Source organism: Nycticebus coucang, chromosome 9, assembly GCF_027406575.1.
Source record: "Nycticebus coucang isolate mNycCou1 chromosome 9, mNycCou1.pri, whole genome shotgun sequence".
Classification (NCBI taxonomy): Eukaryota; Metazoa; Chordata; class Mammalia; order Primates; family Lorisidae; genus Nycticebus; species Nycticebus coucang.
Window position 1 is genome coordinate 89,486,328 of NC_069788.1, and position 8,467 is coordinate 89,494,794.

The 8,467-nt window shown below is 43.9% G+C and overlaps 1 pseudogene; it reads right to left on the bottom strand.

Moving 5' to 3' along the window:
* Positions 1 to 3,608: 3,608 nt before the first annotated feature.
* LOC128594765 (ferritin light chain-like) lies at positions 3,609 to 8,467 on the bottom strand (annotated as a pseudogene).

Sequence of the window (8,467 nt, forward strand, 5' to 3'; positions counted from 1 at the left end):
ATAGAAAAACTAGCCAGGCATAGTAGCAGGCGACCGCCTGTAGTCCCAGCTACTCTGGAGGCTGAGGCAGGAGGAAATGTATCAAGTCTTCCTAGCCTTGAACGGAAAGTATTTCTCCATTGATTTATGACTTAGTTTTTCTTTAACTTTACATAATTTTTTCTATAAGGTGCTCAATAGCCCGATAGTTATCATGTTAGTCTCATAATTTTCTCCACAAAGCTCTCCCATGTTCAAGAAATAATTATCCCCAGGTGCCTTTTATTATTATCATTATTTTTAGGACTGAGTCTTACTTTGTCACTCTCAGCAGAGTACTGTGGCACCAAAGCTCACAGAAACCTCAAATCCTGGCCAGGCGCATGGTTCACACCTGTAATCCTAGCACACTGGGAAGCCGAGGCAGGTGGATTGCCTGAGCTCACAGGTTCAAGACCAGCCTGAGCAAGAGCAAGACCCCTGACTCTAAAACTAGCTGGGCTTTGTGGCAGGCACCTGTATTCCCAGCTACTCAGAAGGCTGAAGCAAGATAATTGCTTGAGCTCAAGAGTTTGAGGTTGCTGTCAACTATGACACCACAATACTCTACCGAGGGTGACAAAATGAGACTCTGTCTCAAAAAAAAAAAAGAAAGAAAGAAAGAAAAAAGAAACTTCAAACTCCTGGGCTCAAGTGATTCTCTTGTCTCAGTTTTTCTATTTTTGTTTTTTGCAGTTTTTGGCCGGGGTGGGGTTTGAACCCACCACCTCTGGCATATGGGGCCGGCACCCTACCCCTTTAAGCCACAGGCATCACCCTCAGTTTTTCTATTTTTAGTAGAGACAGGGTCTTGCTCTTGCTTAGGCTGGTCTCAAACTCCTAAGCTCAGGTAATCTACCTGCCTCAGCCTCCCAGAGGGCTAGGATTACAGACATGAGCCACTGTGCCTAGCCTATTATTTCTTGACTATAATAAGTGATATCATTTTCGAAATTACGTTTTAAACCAGTTGTTGCTGGTGTATAGAAATGTAATTAACTTTACATCTAACTACTTTGCTGAATTCTCATTAATCTTAGTAATTTGTAGATTCCTTTGGATTTCCTATGTAAATGATCACATCATCAGTGAATGATGTTAGTTTTATTACCTTTTTTCCCATCTTTTTCTTAACTACTGTACTGGTTAGGTCCTCCAGGGCAATAATAATGACAAGACACACTGATCTTATCTCTTATCTCTAATCTAATGAAAAGATTCTAACTTATCACCATTAAAATCAATGTTTTTGGTAAACGCCTTTACCTTGTCAAAAAAGCTCTTCTCTATTTCTTTTCTTTTTTTTTTTTTTGAGACAGGGTCTCGCTTGGTCGCCCTTGGTAGAGTGCTGTGGGTCACAGCTCACAGCAACCTCAAACTCTTGGGCTCAAGTGTTCCTCTTGCCTCAGTCTCCCAAGTAGCTGGGACTACAGGTGCCCACCACAACACCTGGCTATTTTTAGAGACAGGGTCTCACTCTTGCTCATGCTGGTCTTGAACCTGCCAGCTGAGGCAACACACCTGTCTCAGCCTCTCAGAGTGCTAGGATTACAGGCTATTTTGGCAAATTTTGTTTGTTTAATTAATTGGTTATAAGTGGGTATTAAATTTTTCAAATTCTGATTTTGACACATATTGGGATGGTTTATTTACATTCATCTGTTAAAGTAGTGATATTTACAGATTTTTTCCCCCAACATTTAATATCTTTGCATTTTGGAAATTAAAACCTACTTGGGGCGGTGCCTGTGGCTCAAGGAGTAGGGCGCCAGTCCCATATGCCGGAGGTGGCGGGTTCAAACCCAGCCCCGGCCAAAAATCACACACACACACAAAAAAACCCAACTTTGTACTCATGTGTTATCTTTTTTATACATTACCAGATTCAGTTTGGCAACATTTTATGTAGGATTATTATGCTCATACTATTGAGTAAGATTAACTTGTAATATTCCTTTCTCATGCTGCCCCTGACTGGTTTTGATATTAAAGTTATATCAGCCCTATAAATGAATTAGACTTTTTTTTTTACTAATCTCTGGAAAACTTTGTATAAGACAGGAATGAGCTTTAAGTCTTGCAGTTCTCCCCTGCTTCAAAAATATATATTTATACACACGTACACACATGCACACACATACACACACGCACAGGATCTACAATTATTTTCTCCTATAGAAAGAAAGATAGTCGGGCAGCACCTGTGGCTCAAAGGAGTAGGGCGCCTGCCCACATGTTGGAGGTGGGGGGTTCAAACCCAGCCCTGGCCAAAAACTGCAAAAATAAAAAATAAAAAAGAAAGAAAGATGGTCAACTTTTTATTCATTTCTTTTTTTTGATACAGGGTCTCAGTTTGCTGCCCAGGCTGGAGGGCACTGAATAGTCACAGGCACTACATGGCACACTGCAGACTTGAACTCTCAGGTTTGAACAGTCCTCCCATTCAGCCTCTTGATCAGTTTTTAAATGGCTATAGGAAATATGTGCCTTTTAATTCTTTTTGAATTAATTCTGGAATTAGACTTTCCTAGGAATTTCACTATTTCATCTCAGAATTCAATTTTTTGGCATAAGGATTTTTTTACTTACTTACAATATCCTAGTAGCCTATTATCTTTTAAATCTTTGTTGTAGCTATAATATTTATCTAATTTTCATTTCTAACAGGGTATGTACACGGTTCTCTTTGCTAATCAGTCTTACCAGAAGTTTATTTAATTAATCCTTTCAAACAATCGATATTTAGCCTCAGAGATCCATTCTGTTGTATTTTTAAAATTATTTTATTATTATTGTTTTTGAGACAGAATCTCACTATGTCGCCCTCAGTAGAGTCCTGTGGCGTCACAGCTCACAGTAACCTCCAACTCTTGGGCTTAAGCGATTCTCTTGTCTCAGCCTCCCAAGTAGCTGGGACTAGAGGCGCCCGCCCGGCTATTTGTTGTTGTTGTTATCGTCACTGTTTAGCAGGCCTGGGCCAGGCTCGAACCACCAGCCACGGTGCATGTTTTGTTCTTATCTTTGTTTCCTTCCTTTCACTTTTTGGGGGACGTATTCTTTTATTCTTTTCAGTTTAACATTCTCATCTTTCTTTCTATCCTAAGATAATAATTAAGGCTTTGGGTGTCCTTTTTTTTTTTTTTTTGTAGAGACACAGTCTCACTTTATGGCCCTTGGTAGAGTGCCGTGGCCTCACACAGCTCACAGCAACCTCCAACTCCCGGGCTTAAGCGATTCTCTTGCCTCAGCCTCCCGAGTAGCTGGGACTACAGGCGCCCGCCACAACGCCCAGCTATTTTTTGGTTGCAGTTCAGCCGGGGCCGGGTTTGAACCTGCCACCCTTGGTATATGGGGCCGGCGCCTTACCAACTGATCCACAGGCGCCGCCCTGGGTGTCCCTTTAAAGTATCATTTTTGCTTCATAACTGCATGTAAGTAATACTTTCAATATCATTCAATTCTAATTTTTGTGTTTGTTTTTCTGGTGCACAGAGCTTTATTTCCATTTGGTCCAAGGCTTGGGAGAGGACTCTAGGGTGGTCAAAAGCTGCCTGTGGCTGGCAGGGCCCTGACACTTTGAGAAGGGCTCCTCAGCCTCCTAATCGTGCTTGAGAAGTGGGCTTTTTGAAGAGATATTCGCCCAGCCAAGCCTGGGGGCCCGCCAGCGGGGGATGTTGGTGAGGTGGTCGCCACCTTCTTTATGAGTTTCACTTCCGCATCTAGGACGCGACTCCACCGGAAGTCGCAGAGATGAGGGTCTGTGCGGGCAGAACCCAGGGCATGAATATCCAAAAGAGCATGATTCCGGCTCTTCTCCAGGGCCAAGGAGGTTTCCATTGCGTCCAGGGTTGTGCCCCATTCATCCTGAGATGGCTTCTGCACGTCCTGGAAGAGAGCGCGGCCGCCATGCTGGTTTTGCACCTTCAGGAAATGCTCAGCGCCTTTGTGCTTCTCCGTCCACTCGCGGAACAAGTGGCCCACGCCTTTCAGAGCCACACTGTCGCGGTGGGAATTGGAGCCCAGCGAGAGGTAGGTGTAGGAGGCCGGCAATGCAGATGGACAGGGTGGTTGGCGGCTGTCTCCACACTGGTGGAATAATTTTGACCAATCTGGGAGCTCGTGGGGTTGATCAGTAATAAGGAGTTAACCACAAAAAAACAGTGTTACCTGACTCCAGTAGCAGGAGATGGCCGTGAACATGGTCCCAGGATTGCGAGTACGTGTGAAAGGAGGAGATTGGAAAGCTGCCGAAGGCTGGAAGAAAAGGAGTCCCCGGGTCTGTTCAGGTCAAACTCTGCTGAAGCAGGACACAGATCCAAGGGACCACCTCCCGCGCTGCAACAATTCTGATTATTTTATACTTTGGACTACTATTTTTTCTTTCATTCGTGAGTTATTTTGAAGTGTATTTTTTTGGTAGAGACAGTTTCACTTTACTGCCCTCGGTAGAGTGCCGTGGCGTCACACAGCTCACAGCAACCTCCAACTCCTGGGCTTAAGCCTTTCTCCTGCCTCAGCCTCCCAAGTAGCTGGGACTACAGGTGCCCCCCGACAAAGCCTGGCTATTTTTTTGTTGCAATTTGGCCGGGGCCGGGTTTGAACCCGCCACCCTCGGTGTATGGGGCCGATGCCCTACCCACTGAGCCACAGGCACCACCCCTGAAAGTGTATTTTTGAAGTGTATTTTTAAATGTTCAGATAGGCTTGGCGCCTGTAGCTCAGTGGCTACGGAGCCCACCACATACACTGGCGCTGGCGGTTCGAACCAGCCAGGCCTGGCAAACAACAATGACAACTACAACAACAACAAAAATTGCCAGGTGATGTGGCGGGCGCCTCGAGTCCCAGCTACCTGGGATGCTGAGGCAAGAGAATTGCTTAAGCCCAAGAGTTGGAGGTTGCTGTGAGCTGTGATGTCACTGCACTCTACAAGGGAGACATAGTGAGACTGTCTCAAAAATAAATAAAAATATATATTCAGACAATTACTAAATTTCCCTTTTTGCATTATCTACATCTACCTCTTTTTTTTGTTGTTGTTGTTGAAAAAAGAGTCCCACCCTATGCCCTGAGCAGAGTGCAATGGTGTCATATCTCTCTGCAACCTCAGACTGGAGCTATGGGCTTACCACTGCCTCAGCCTCCAGAAGCCACTGGAATTACTGGAGGTCACTGTGGCGCCCAGCTGGTTTCCATTTTTTTTAGGAGTCCGGGTCTCACTCTTGCTCAGGCAAATCTTGAACTCCTGAGCTCAAGCAATTCTCCCTCAGCCTGTCACAGGCATGAGCCACTATATCTACTTCTGAAATTCTATTGTTATTTAAAAAAAAATTCTATTGTGATCAGAGATTACACAATCTCTTTAGAATGACACTGATTGTTTTAAATATAATGACACATATTCTGTGGCCTAATAAAGTACATAGATTAGAATCACGTTTTCTGATGACAATGCAATTAAATTAGAAATATTAAAAATGGTAAATGTTTCCATATGTACTTGAGAGGAATGCATATAATGTAACTGCTGGAAGAATCCTATATATGAATGTTCATTCGTGCTTGCCACTTGTAATTCAGATTTTCTATGCCCAGCCGTGCCTGTAGCTCAGTAGGTAGGGCACCGGCCACATATACCAAGCGTGGCAGGTTTCAACCTGGCCCAGGCCAGCTAAAAACAACAATGACAAATGCAACAAAAAATTAGCCGAGCATTGTGGCAGGCAACTGTAGTCCCAGCTACTTGGGAACCTGAGGCAACAGAGTCGCTTGAACCCAAGAGTTTGAGGTTGCCGTGAGCTGTGACACCACAGCACTCTACCCAGGGCAACAGCTCCAACTATTATGGTATATTAAATCACTTCTCCCTATAGTTATTATCAATTTTTTTGTTTGTTTGTTTGTTTGTTTGTTTTGTAGAGACAGAGTTTCACTTTATGGCCCTGGGTAGAGTGCCGTGGCCTCACACAGCTCACAGCAACCTCCAACTCCTCGGCTTAAATAATTCTCTTGCCTCAGCCTCCCAAGCAGCTGGGACTACAGGCACCCACCACAACGCCCGGCTATTTTTTTGTTGCAGTTCGGCCGGGGCTGGGTTTGAACCTGCCACCCTCGGTATATGGGGCTGGCGCCCTACCGACTGAGCCACAGGTGCTGCCCCTCAATTTTTTTTTTTTTTTTGAGACAGTCTCAAGCTGTCACCCTGGGTAGAGTGCTGTGGCATCACAGCTCACAGCAAACTCCAACTCCTGGTCTTAAGCAGTTCTTTTGCCTCAGCTTCCCAAGTAGCTGGGACTACAAGCACCTGCCACATGCCTATTTTTTGGTTGTAGTTGTCATTGTTGTTTGGCAGGCCCAGGCTGGATATGAACCCCCCCAGCTCTGGTGTATGTGACTGGCCCACCCCACTTAGCTGCATGAGCTACAGACGCGAAGCCAGTTATTATCAATTTTTTTTTTTTTTCTTTGAAACAGAGTCTCGCTCTGTTGCCCCAGGTAGTTCACAGCAACCTCAAACTTCTGGGCTGAAGCAATCCTCTTGCCTTAGCCTCCTGAGTAGCTGGAACTACAGGCAGCTATTTTTAGTAGAAGACAGGGTCTCATCCTTGCTCAGACTGGTCTCAATCTCCTGACCTCAAGTGATCCTCCTGCCTTGGCCTCCCAGAGTGCTGGGATTACAGACATGAGTGATCACACCCAGTCAATTTTTGCTTTATATTTTTAAGGTTTTATAATAGTTTTATTTACAGTTTACAACTGCTGTATCTTACTGATAAATTGGACTTATTGCATATTACCCACTTTATATTTAACAATGCATTTTTTTCTTTTTATTTTTTTTTATTGTTGGGGATTCATTGAGGGTACAATAAGCCAGGTTACACTGATTGCATTTGTTAGGTAAAGTCCCTCTTGCAATCGTGTCTTGCCCCCAAAACAATGCATTTTTTCTTAAAAGTTACTTATTTGGGCTTGGCACCTGTAAGCACAGTGGTTAGGGCGCTGGCCACATATACCCAGGCTGGCGGGTTCAAACCCAGCCTGGGCCAGCTAAACAACTATGAAAACTGCAACAAAAATATAGCCAGGAGTTGTGGCAGGCACCTGTGGTCCCAGCTACTTAGGAGGCTGAGGCAAGAGAATCACTTAAGCCCAAGAGTTTTAGGTTGCTGTGAGCTGTGATGCCATAGCACTCTACCGAAGGTGACAAAGTAAGACTCTGTCCCAGAAAAAAAAGTTATTTATTATTTGTCTAGTGTATCTTTAACTTCACTTTTACTCATGAACTTTCTATTTTTTTATTTCCACATGTCTCATAGGATTAACATAGAACTAATTTAGAAAAATATATAATGTGACAATCTTTGTTTTTTTTTTTTTTTTTTTTTGTAGAGACAGAGTCTCACTGTACCGCCCTCGGGTAGAGTGCCGTGGCGTCACACGGCTCACAGCAACCTCTTAACTCTTGGGCTTACGCGATTCTCTTGCCTCAGCCTCCCGAGCAGCTGGGACTACAGGCGCCCGCCACAACGCCCGGCTATTTTTTGGTTGCAGTTTGGCCGGGGCTGGGTTTGAACCCGCCACCCTCGGCATATGGGACTGGCGCCCTACTCACTGAGCCACAGGCGCCGCCCGACAATCTTTGTTTTTTAACTGCTAGATTTAGTCCACTTAAATTTATTATGGTTATTAAAATATTTGTTTATATCATTTAACTTTAAACTTTCCTATGCATATATATATATATATATATATTATTTTTTTGCCTATTTTTAGAAAATCAAAGTTCAGTGTGGACTGTCTCAGGTTCAGCCCCTCTTAATTTGATAAGAGCCCCCATATTAGTTTTCTATTGGTGGTACTAAAGTTGACCTCGGGATAACCTAAATAATTTTCAAAGCAGTGGTTCCCAACTCTTTTAAGTATAAAGGCCTCTTTGTAAAATCAGAGCCTCAAAAGTTTTATTTCCAACAAGCTCATTAATGCATCAAAATATGTTTTGGGTTGTTTTTTTTTTTTAAACAGTCTCACTCTCACCTTCAATAGAGCGCTATGACATCATAGCTCACAGCAACCTCCAACTCTTAGAATTAAGTGATCCTCTTGCCTCAGCCTCCCAAATAGCTGGGACTACAGGTATGTACCACAACACCCCACTAGTTTTTCTATTTCTAGTAAAGACAGGGGTCTCACTCTTGCTTAGGATGGTCTTGAATTCCTGCCTTGGCCTCCCAGAGTGCTAGGATTACAGGCATGAGCCACCATGCCCAGCCTAAAATACATGTTTTTTTGCAGTTTATCCAGTACCTAATTGTGATAAGAGAGTTCCTCAGAGTACCTGGAGAGCCATTTTGCCAAAGTGGTTTACTGTATGGTCTTTACTTCATTTCCTTAAAGTAGAAGTTCAGACCCACACAGGTAAGGCAGGCATCCAGCCGGACCTCCACAT